Here is a 12,742-nt window from a genome sequence, read left to right on the forward strand (position 1 = left end):
AAGACTTACATGAACTGATGCAAAGTGAAGTGAGTAGAACCAGGAGCACATTGTACACAGTAACTGCATCATTGTAAAGTGATCAAACAATAGTTTACGACAACTCCAAAAGACTCATGATGGAAAAATCTATCCACACCCAGAGAAAGAACTGATGGAGTCTAAACGCAGATTTAAGCATACAGTTTTCACTTTATTTGTTCTTTTTCTTTTCCTTTTGTTCTGTTTCTTCTTTTACAACATAACTAATATGGAAATAGGAGCAGCTAGGTGGTGCAGTGGGTAGAGCACCAGTGCAGAAGTCAGGAGGACCTGAGTTCAAATCTCACCTCAGACACTTAACATTCACTAGCTGAGTGACCTTGGGAAAGTCATTTAACCCCAACTGTCTCATCCTGAGTCATCTCCAGTCATCCTGATGAATATCTGGTCACTGGATTCAGATGGCTCTAGAGGTGAAGTGAGGCAGGTGACCTGCACAGCTCTCCCTCACTCAAAACAAAGTCAAGTGCAAGGCATGTCATCGCTTCTCTAATGGCATGGTTTTCTTCTGCAACGAAGGATGAACACACACACTTCTATGGAAATATGTTTTACATAACTGTACATATATAACCTATATCAAATTGCTTAATGTCTTAGGGAGGGAGGAAGGAAAGGAGAGAGAAAATTTGGAACTAAAAAATTTATTAAAAAATGAATGTTAAAAATAATCAATATATTCCTTAATTTGTTGGTTATGAAAATGCCATCTTAACCCCTAAACTCAGCTTCATTTCCAGCTAGCTCACAGTTAGACTCCAAAATTCTATTTTTAGTGCTATAATCTGTCTATCTCTGTCTCTGTCTCTCCATTTGTCTGTTTGTCTATCTGTCTCTCTCTGTTTTTGTTTGTCTCTCTCTATCTTTCTCACCCTTCCATCTTCACTTGTAGAACTGGATTTCATGAAATAATAGTTGTTATTCTGTAAAGTGCTCCCTATCTCCATTCTTCCAGGTTAGCCAGTTCTATCTATTGCTTTTCCAAGAAATTATTGTCCCAAAATCTTATCCTTTGTGTTTTTAGTGCTCCTCATATGAAATATCAGTTCAAAACTATGATAGATTTATTACCACCTTATAGCATGTACACCTTGACTGCTTTGTTATTCATTACTTGTGTTTCAAACATTGTTTGCCTTGTTAAGTTTCTGATATATGGTCAGTTTGTCTGTCAAAGGCCTTGCACAGATCTGGGTTCTTTGATAGGAAAAAAAGAAATTTCTTTGTATCACGGAAGAACCATGTTTTCTCATGGAGAAATACGCTTTTCTTTGCTAGATAGATAATTTGGAGGTATAAGCCATTTTTCCTTCTTTTTGATGTATTGCATTCTAGCTTGTTCCTTCATTTTGTTATATCATTGAGTAATCTTGCAAGATCTCAATGGTTACGCTTGGATATGTGAAGCATTTTGCAACTGATGGCCTTTGAGAGTTGCCTGGGAGGCATTGAGAGTTTAAGCAACTTGCCCAGGGTCGCATAGCCAGCATGTATTTGAAGCAAGATGTGGACTCAGGCCTTCCTGACTTCAAGTCCAGTTCCCTATATTCACCATGCCACACTGCCTCTCAAGATGAGCAAGTTTAGTGCTCCACAGTAAAGAAGCATAAACTACGCTTCAGGCTAAGAATCTACTTTTTTCTGAGATTATTAAAATTTACATTTTTCTGAAACAGTCCTTTGATCTCACTGGATCAACCTCTCCATTGTCATTACAGAGAGAATAGGTCACTGCTGGGCTTGGATGTTGAATGGAGTACAAACTGATTCTAAGTCTGATTCTCCAGCCACTGTACAATGCTGCCTCTTATCCTTATATCTTCTTAATAGAATGCGAACAATATTCCTCTTTAAAGAGAAGAACCATCCTTTTCCTTTTGAATAAGGCATGCCCTTCCAGATCTATTTTCCATTTATGGGTTTCATCCCAGCAGGGCTCAGTGAGGTCTGAGGTTGAATTTACCTCAAAACTTTGAGATCTCTAACTGACCTTGACTACTACCCAATTACCCAATTTACCTTATTTTTAATAAGTCATTTCTTTCTGGACATTTCAGTCATGGTTTTTATTGCTGGCTACTTTTTAAGTTTTTCTCTTGTCTCCTACATTATAGCTAACCTGTATAACTTGGGGATATATGTAGGCAGTTGTCTCCCTCCCACCTGCCTCTACTACCCAACATCCTTTTGATTAGGTTAAAAGACTCCAGCAAATAAAAATATGTGTATGTGTGTACACATGTATATATATACATACACACACACATATATATACATATATGTACATATGCACACATGCCTACACACACACACACACACACACATTACACATAGCTCACACTGGACCAAGAGCTCATGGTACCTATTTTTCAAGATGTGGAAATACCATTCTCAAACAAGATCTTCTTAGACGGTCAAGAGACCTAGGTTTGAGTCCTGGTTCTGTCACTCATCACCCGTAAAATTTGGGGCAAGACATAAACTCTCTAAATAACTCAATTTCTTTATCTGTAAAAATTGAGGCTGTAATATTTTATTATATTAGGAGTTCAAAGTTTTTTGAAGATCAAATGAGATATGGCATATGACACTTTGTAAATATTAAACTGTATATAATTGTCAAATATCATTATCATTCAGCTTTATTCTGCTACTTCATTAATTCATAATCATGTTGAAGTCAGTGATAGCTTGCCTGACAGTCACAATTTGTGGATCAATGTTGCCCCCTAGGAGACAGGATTTATACCCAAGCAGAGCAAACAGCAGAGTATAAAGAATGTTCAGCATGTCCCCAAAAGGATGTTTTGGGATACCCTGCACTACAACGCTTTGGGGAGGGGAGAACATATCAAAGAGTAAGACAAATTGGGAAATAAACTTTGAATTTAGTGTTTGTGAAAGTAGAAGGAACTTTCTATGCTAGATTTTATGAAAGAATTTGAGGGTGGGAAGGTAGGGATTGAGATGTAAGCCAGTACTACCAATATATTTCTAGTAAAGTACTCTATGGTCAGGCTTCAATTATTTGTCTACATTATGGCAATATAGACTTGAAATTAAGGACTTTAAAAATCGTTTTTAAATTCCTTTTTGTTGGTTTTTTTTTGTTCCCAAGTTTTTTAAGTTGAACTTTTTGTTTGAGAGGAGAGAGAGAGGGAGAGAAAAAGAGGGGGGGGCGAGGGAGAGAGTCTAGTTTTGCCTCTTTAACACTGTACACACTGCTGCTGAAGTCCAAATCAAAGAAGTAGAAGGGGTGGAACAGTCAAAGGGAAGATACACAGAAACAGGAAAGATTGGCTGGGGTCGTAGCGTAAGAAAGAGCCTGGGTTGGAAGCCAGAAGACATCAGTATACCAAATAATAGAATGGAATTTGGGACTTGAAGGCAAGGAAATCTCTGGATTCCACTTCAGACACTTCCTGTATGACTCTGGACAAGTCACTTAACTTCAACTTTTAACTTCTTCATCTATAAAGTAAGAACAGTAATACCTATCCAACAGGACTGTTGTGACAATCAAATGACAAATCAAATGTGACAATCAATGAAATTATATATGTAAAGCGCTTTGTAAATCTCAAAGTACTATGTAAAATAAAGAGTTAATATTATTATCTTGACTTTGTAACAAATTTGTTTATGTAGTGAAAAGAGTATTGGTTTTGGCATCAGAGAATCTGGAGTTAAATCCTACCGATGTGACCTTGGGTCAATGAATTCCTCTGGACCCCAGTTTCCTCACCTATAAAATGAGGGGATGAGAGATGTCCTAGGATCCACATACCTTTAAATCTTTGATCTCATGGTCTTGGATAAGTCACATCACCTGTCTGAGTTTTAGGATTCTATTAGAACGAAATCTTGTGAGCAAAGATTGCTTCATTCTTTGTACTTATGTCCTTCACACCTGGCACAATGTCTATCACATAGTAGGAACTTAATAAATATTTGTTGATTGTGTAGATTGTCTGATTAGCCTCATAGATCTAGTGCAATAAGGGTCTTAATCCCCCTTTAGTTCTGCCCCCTCAGATTACAAATGATGAAACTGAAAGCCAGAGTGGCTAAATAACTTGGCCGAGGTCGCGAAGGAAGAAAGTGTCTGAGACGAGATTTGAACCAGGATCATCTAACAACAAATCACTCTGCTTTCTCAGATTCTCAGATTCCTTCCAAATTTAACATTCTTTGATTTGAACTAGTCCTATAATGTGTATGGCACAGTCTATAAATATTCAAATGATCTCTCTCTCTCTCTCTCTCTCTCTCTCTCTCTCTTTCTCTCTCGTGTGCGCGCGCACACACACACAAATAATGAAAATAAAGTGTATTGATTTTAGAATAAATTCTGTGCTTTATGCAAAACTCATTTTATTGTGGCCCTTCATAATATCATATGCAGATGTTAGTAACTCATGAAATTTCTAAATGAGACAGAGTTTCATAACAATGAATTTCACTAAGGCGATGAGTTAGTCTTTGGCAGAATACCAGATAGAAATGGCCTGGTGTCGACTGTTCTTTCCCCTTGGAATTTCACAAAATCAGACAATGTTTGAATTACTCAAATATGCCCCAAGTCTGCAGTTCATTGTCTTAATGTTTCAAAGGACCGTGCTTCGATAAATCACATCCAATGTCTGAGGCTTGGAACAATAAAACTTGTAAGCAAAAATAAGGCATAGCTGCCTCTAGCTATTGAAAGGGGCTGTAAAGCAGAAGAAACTGTATTGGATAATAAATGTAATTATTCCTTTGAATGGTTTGTGCTAACATGAGATGATACCATATAATGGGCTTTGAAGGTGAAGTTTTGTATTCTGAACTACTCTAGTTAAAATAATGTGATAGTGTCATAAAATAGCTACTAAGTTAGTGTATTAGGACTTGTGGAGAGATAGGGGTTACTGAAAAACAGTCTTTGCTATTATTATATTATAGAATCAGAGCTTTCCTGAAACACTTCAGCATCTGGAGCTTACAGATCACAGTCCTGTGCCATCAAAAGGGAGAACTAGGGAGTGATCCAGGTTTTTGGTTTTCTTCCTGGTCTTTATTTGAAAGAAAAAATAATTGAAAAAACAAAATTTTTTTCCACACTTTAGTAATATAAAACTATCTGCCAAATGCTGTATCTCACTAGGTCTGAGTGAAGTTAATGGAAAGAAGGAAATCCTTTAAACTTAATTCTTCCAGGAGCTGAATATCTACATGAAGAGATAAACTTGGACAGGACAAAAAATGTATGCTTTCTATTACAACGATACAGATGAGTTCCTTGATTTTTGATTTTGTCAGCGTGGAGACTTGGGAGGAGAAATGCCATTGGATGCCAGTTTTGTTAAAATAATAAAAGAAGCATCTTCCTCCTCTGCCTTCCTTTCAGGCTGCCTTCAGTTCAGGCTGCCTTCATTTTATTGGCTCCAGTCAGCTGCCACACATGTAGTCTTTCAAGGAACTTTGAAGTCACATAGCTCAGTGTTCATTCAGTCTCTCTAAGGTTTGGTCTCTCTCTGTCTTTCCCTTTTCCTATAAACAAGCCCAAGTCTTCTCCATTCTTGAGACAACCTTCATTATACCCTGCCATCCCCAGTATTTATCTTCAGTCGTCCACCCTAATGGCTGTACTTTCTCTTCCATTTACATCCCTATTCTCATCATTTAGTGGAAACCTCTCTTTCTAAAGTCTCATGATCTTTTCATTGTCAGATGAATGATCTTTTCTCAACCCTCATTCTTAACCATCCCTCTGTAGCGTTTGACGTTGCTGACCCCAATGATGGCACTTTGGGGGGACGGTTCTCCTCCCACCTGCATGACACCTCAAGGCTCCACTCTAGGCCCATTACCTTTCTTTACACTCTCCTGCTTAGTGGCTTCATCAGCTGCCATACGTTCACTTAGCATCTTCATGCCAATGATGTTCAGACTTGTGTGTGTAGCCTTAGCCTCTTTCCTGACTAGTCTCAAATCAGCTGTCTATTAGACATTTTCAAGTGGATGTCCCAAAAGTATTTCAGAGCTAACATTTCCAAAACAGATCATATTATCTTTTTCACAAATGAATGAATGAAAAAACATTCAAATGTTTATGATGTACAAAGCACTCTATAAAGTTCTAAGGGTGCAAAAAGAAAAGCAAGAGGTCTCAAGGATTTCACATTCCAATATATGTAGAAGGTCTCAGATGCAAGTCAAATGGAAAGGTTCCATGATACTTAGGGTGCAGGGGAAAAGCAGATGGTAATGTATCTTTTAAAATATTATTTCTCTTCATAAAACCATATGCATTGCTGATGGTGCACCATGTGACGGTGCCAAGGACTTCCCTTTCCATATCTTCAGAAGCTCTGGCTACTGAAGAGGAGGTGGAAGGTAGGGGTGGGGAGGAAATTATTCAGCACCTGAAGAGTCAACGGAATCAATTGCCAAGTCACATTTCCACAAATGATGCTTCCTTGATAGATAGATAAGGAGGCTGTAATGGAGGCAGAGACAGGGGTCTGGAGGCTGCGACTATTCCCAAGGCTCTTGGGCTCAGTGTCCATGCTTGTTTATATCCAGATCTAAGAGGAGGGAGTACTGGAGATTTGACTTACAGGTTAGTACATGCCAACTCCTGTCTCTCAGGGTGTCTTGCAGCTTCAGCTAGGCTGGCTCACCTGTGGGCTGGCAGTTAGTGGGTATGGTTGGCCCCTTCTCAACAGGGGTTGTCCCTCCTGGATAATGACTGTAGAGGCTAGGTTGGAATCAGAGCCAGTGGCCTAGGGGTATGGGGAGAAGACTATTATTTCTGGGGATTTTGAGATTCTCTCTCCCTCTTCCACACTTCTGTTTCTCTAATGGGCATCACAGTCCTTCTAGTCACCCAAGTTCTCAACTTCAGTGTCATGCTTTACTCCTTACCCTTACTTTCCTCACATATCTAATCAGGTACCAAACCTTATCATTTCTATTTGTACATCTCCCACATCTCTGTACTTCTGTCTACGTATATATTCCACCACCCTCAGTCATCATCTTTTATTTTCACTCTTACAGTAGTCTCTTATTTGGTCTACCTGCTTCAAATCCATACTCCAATCCAGCCTCCACAAAGATGCCAAATTGATTTTCCTAGAACACAGGTCTAAGAAAGAGTTGGCTTTAGATGAAGGAAGACCTGGGCTCAAATTGCACTACTGACACATTCTAAAATGTGGCCTTAGACAGGGTGCTTATTTTCTTAACGCTCCAGGACTCCATTTTCTAATCTGCAAAGAAGAAGGTTGGACTCAAAGATCAGAGGTGCTGAATATGCTGCCCATGGGCTGAAAAATGTGGCTGGAACCATAGTAAAACGTAATTTGGAAATATTTAACAAAATAAAAATGCAATAGAATATAGAGGTTGTTAATATGTGGTTAAAAATATGTAGCCTGCAGGGATCCTTATATACGGTTTCAGTGGCTGCCATTTTTATTTGAATTTGAAACCACGATATATGTCATTCCAGTTCTAAATCTCTGACCTTTTGTGAATGCCATATAGTCACTGTATGTTAAATGTGCTAGGGACAGGGTCAGTAGCCCTCTATACAGCTGTTTGCCTGTTGCCTCCATTCTACAGCACTGACAAGAGTCTAAGATATAATTCCTACTCAATAAGTTTAAGATCTAGTTGGGGAGATGAAATGTCCAATACTCCAAAGCATCAAGGTTGTGCAGTGAATGGACGCTGGGCCTGGAGTCAGGAAGATATGAGCTCAAATCCAGCATCAGAGACTAAGGCAAGTCACGTTAACTTCTGTGCACCTCAGTTTCCTCAAGTATAAAATGGGGATAATAACGGCACCTATCTCCCAGGGTTGTTGTGAGGATCAAATGAGATACTATGTAGCACAGATCCTGGAACATAGGAGGCCCTTAAAGCTTGTCCCATTCCCTTTCCCAGAGCCCAAAGAATTAGGTGTCATATGAGGGGCCTATTAGATGCATGCCCTACCTATTGATGTTAAATGGTTTCATGAAAAAAAATGCTTGTTTTCACTTAGTTTCCCAGTTGGGGCATTATAAATAGGCAGTCAAACTAATAATATCATAGCATGGTTTTTAAACTTCACAGAAGAGTTTTACTATTATGTCATTATGAAATAATGTGGTCAGCATAGCCTGATCCAGCGTAAGCCTAGATTTTGTGGAGAAGAGTGGAATTCTAAAGTTGGGAGGGACTCCAGTGCTTATGCAACTTTGGCTCTTGCTTTTAACAGGTGGGAAAACTGAGTCCCAAACAATTTAAGTGACTTAAAGAAATTCAGACAACAGAGACCACAACCCCAACAGCCTTACTCCCAAACTGATTCAACTTCCAACATACCACACAGGCTCCCAGAAATAAAATACTTTTGACGGGGATGATAAGATGCCAGGTTTCAAATTAGGTAAGGTAAAATAAAAGAGTCAGTGTGTCCAGACAGCTGGCCTCAGAGTAAGAGAAACTTGGGTTCAAGCCCTGCCTCTGACAGGCTATTTAACTCTAGGCAAGTCATTGACCTTCTTTTTTCTCTAAACAATTCTCTAAGACTATAAACTGGAGAGCAAAAGTTGATTGGAATTGATAAAGGCAATTTCCTTAGTGAGAGTTCCCTGTAGCAATGAAATCACAAGTTTGGTCAAAAAGGATGGCATAATTAGACCCAACACAAGTCTAAGTCAAGTACAAATTAAGAATGAAGCAAAAAACCTTTTTTTCTTGATCTCAAAAAAAATGGGCAACATGGAGACTTGTAAAAAGAAAGCTGATTTAAGTTTATCATTAATTTTCCATTTCACTACATCTGCGTATTTGTGGCGATGTGGGTGACCATCTCTTCTGAGGTAATGGTCAGCCTCAGTCAGAGTCATTTTGTGGAGTCTAGAAATGGTTTGTGAATCCATTCCCAACAATGTTGTGGGTGAGAACCCATTGTGGACAACACAACCCACGCTGACACTCAGAAGTGCCAGTCCGTAATAGATACTTAGTCATAAAACCTTAACCACACATTACAACAGTGTCTGTTGACTTCCAGAGAGTATGATAATGCTGTAAGAACTTTCTCTCTTAGTTCCTAAAATTCTCTTGTTAGTAATAAAGCATGGCCTGGTGTTGAGTGAGTGTGTGCAAGCGTGTGCATGTGTATTTTGTTTTTATTGTTTTGGCAGTCATATTTTTCTAAGGCTGTACTAGAAGAGATTTGCTAGGTTTAGGAGCATAGCGGCTAAGAGATAGAAATAGAGAGACAGAGAGAGATAGTGCTCTAGGGTTGCAAAGCACTTTACATATACTACTTCACTGGATTCTCACAACAACCCTGTGAGATATATGCTAGCCTTAACCCTATTTTAGAGATGAAGGAACTGAGGCTGAGTGAGGATTAGTAACTCGCCTAGCGTCATAAGTGTCTGATGCAGGATTTGAAGTACAGCCAGTCTTCTTGTGGTGAGCCTCTCTGGATCTGGGACAATAGACAATATATTACTTGGTCACTTCTCAACCTCTTTGTAGCATTGTAGAGTTTGCATTCCCCTGGCGTTGCCTTGAGAAATTACAGTCACTTCTAAATCATCATGGGGCATTAGATTAAAACTTCAGTGGAGGAGATAGAAGCAGCAGCATTACCAGAATCAAAAAGGAAAAAACCACTGAGACCAAATGAACCTTTGGATGCTGGAAAGAAAGGGATTTGCTAGGATTGAGGATGTAGAGAAGGAAGGCTGAGGAGACTGTAAATGGAGACAGTGTAAGAATTCTCTATTGGTTGACAGCAAAAGCAACAGCTCACATTTACAGAGTATGTTTATATTCACAGGTACTTTCCTCACTACCACTTTATCAGGTAGGCAGTACAGTCACTAGTGTCCTTATTTTATAAACAAGGAACTAAAATCTTGAGAGATTAAGCAACCTGCCTGTGACTACCAAGCTCATAAATGTCTGAGGAAGGATTTGAACCTCTGTCTCCAACCGCAAGTCCAGTGCTCTTTCCATTGCAGCACACTGCCTCTCACAGGTAATTCCCCCTATCTATACTGTCAAAATGTCTTATCAATAAAAGCCAGGATTGGAGAGGAGGGGGAAGGGCACCAGGTTTAAAATAGAGGTCAAAGTTGCTGCGCTATGGATGAAGTTACCTTTCAGATCTATAGATAGGAGAAGGCTTCATCACCAAACAAGAGATGTTCACAGGAGGTAAAATGGAAAGTTTTGGTTAGCTAAAGTTTTGCACAAACAAAACCAATGCAACTAAAATTAAGAGAGAAGTAGGAAGTAGGAAATGGGGTGGGGAGGAATCTTTGCAGAAGTTTCTCTGATAGAGGTCTCATTTCAATGATATAGAGGGAATAATAGATATTCCCCAATTGAAAAACGGTCAAAGGACAGTTTTCAGAAGAAGAAATCCAAACCATCAATGACCATTTGGAAAAAAGTTTCAAGTAACTAATAGAGAAATGTAAATTAAAATAACTCTGAGGCATCACCATCAGATTGGCTAAGTTGACAAAAATGGAAAATGATGAGTGCTAGAGGGGCTGTGGGAAAATAGGTATTTTAATACACTGTTGGTGGAGCTGTGAAATAATCCAAACATTCTGGGAAATGATTTGGAATTAATGCTCAAAAAACTTATAAACTGTGCATACTCTCATCCGGCAATACTGCTACTAAGTCTATACCCCAAAGAGAGCAAAGAAAGACGAAAAAGACTCATATGTGCAAAAAATATTTATAGCAACTCTTTTTGTGGTAGCAAAAAAAAAAAATGGAAACTAAGGAGATACCCATCAATTGGTGAATGACTGAACAAGTTATGGTAGATGGATGTCATAGAATATTGTTTTGCTGTAAGAAATTATGAAGGGGATGACTTCAGAAAACTTAGGGAAGACTTGTATGAACTTATGCAAAGTGAAGTAAGCAAAATCAGGAGAAAAATTATACGAGAAGAACAATATTGTAAAGATAATTAACTCTGAAAGAATTTAGGAATTCTGATCAACACAATGACCCACCACAATGCTGAAGGATTCGTGATGAAACACGCTATTTACTTCCAGACAGAGAATTAATGGACTTCTAGTAAAGACCGAAGTGTTTCTTCTCTCTTCCTTCTTTTCTTCTTCTCTCTTTTCCTCCCTCCCTTCCTCTGTCTTCCTTCCTTCTTTCTTTTCTTCCTTCCTTCCTTTTTTCCTTCCTTCAACATGGTTGGGGCAGCTACGTGGCTCAGAGGATAGAGTGCCAGGCCTAGAGCCAGGAAGATTCATCTTTGTGAGTTCAAATCCTGCCTCAGAGCCTTACTAGTTGTGTGACTCTGAGCAAGTCATTTCACCCTGTTTAGGGGCAGCTAGGTGGTGCAGTGGATAGAGCACCAGTGAAGAAGTCAGGAGGACCTGAGTTCAAATCTCACCTCAGACACTTGACACTCACTAGCTGTGTGACCTTGGGCAAGTCACTTAACCCCAATTGCCTCATCTTGGGTCATCTCCAGTCATCCTGATTCTGGTCATTGGATTCAGATGGCTCTGGAGGAGAAGTGAGGCTGGTGACCTGCACAGCCCTCCCTCACTCAAAACAAAGTCAAGTGCAAGTCATGTCAATATTTCTGCGATGGCACGGTCTTCTTCAGCAACGAATGACAAACACACACAATCTTCAACATGGCTAAGGTGGGGATTTGTTTTGCATGTGTGTGATACACACACACACATATTTGAAATGAGCTTTGTTTTTCTTGGCGGGGGGAGAAAATTCTGAACTGAAAATAAAATTAAAATGTTTAAAGTTCCTATGTTTATCGTTGGGGGAATCATTTTGTGAGTAGTCACCATACTTCCAGCCTAAGCAAGTTAGGGAAATTCAGACTCTAAAACAAAATAAAAATTAAAACAAAACCCACTAAGCCTAAAATGGCTGTGCTATTCTGTCTCCCAATCACCTATTCACTTTCTGTTTGACTTACAGATACTATTTTAGGAAAACTCACATTCTTGAAGTTTTGCTCTCTGGAAAAGAATTTTTTAAAAAATATTTTTATAATATTTGAAAAGTGAAGTAATTCTCTAATTAGTTTCTAATTGTGCAAATGTAATCCTCCCTGCAGATGTGGCCTCTAAATACAAATAGGGGGAAAATCCAATGTCATATAATTGAAGAATTAAAAAATGAACATTAGTTGATTCTACGTGAACCCAGATTTTTCAGCACTTTAAAAATATGAATGAAGTCTTTCAATACCAACTGAACAAAATTTTGAGAAATGCTGGGCATGTTTAGCTCCTGATTCCCATGATTAGGAATATTACTGTGACTTTCATTTAAAACAGTTCATTTGAAAGAATTGCAAATAACTTTCATTGGTTTAAGGCAGAAAAGGACAGTGTTTGCTGTAGAAATATATCTTTTTACACTCTTGAGGCTTAGCACACAGAGCCAAAATAAAATGTTGGCTCAAACAAAATTTTTTACAATTTTGGAAAGTCTTATATTCAAAGTGTATATTTCTTAGGGGAGAGAGACAGGAAGGGAAGGACAGGAAAGGGAAGAGAGAAAGAGAGCCAGAGATGGACAGAGAGACAGAGACAGAAAGAGACATAGAGAGATTTGTTAAGAATGGAGAATTATTCCTAGTATATTTTCAAAGATCCACAATTTCACTGGTATGGTTGCTCCCTCTACCACT

The sequence above is a fragment of the Notamacropus eugenii genome, chromosome 1 (genome assembly GCF_028372415.1).
Source record: "Notamacropus eugenii isolate mMacEug1 chromosome 1, mMacEug1.pri_v2, whole genome shotgun sequence".
NCBI lineage: Eukaryota > Metazoa > Chordata > Mammalia > Diprotodontia > Macropodidae > Notamacropus > Notamacropus eugenii.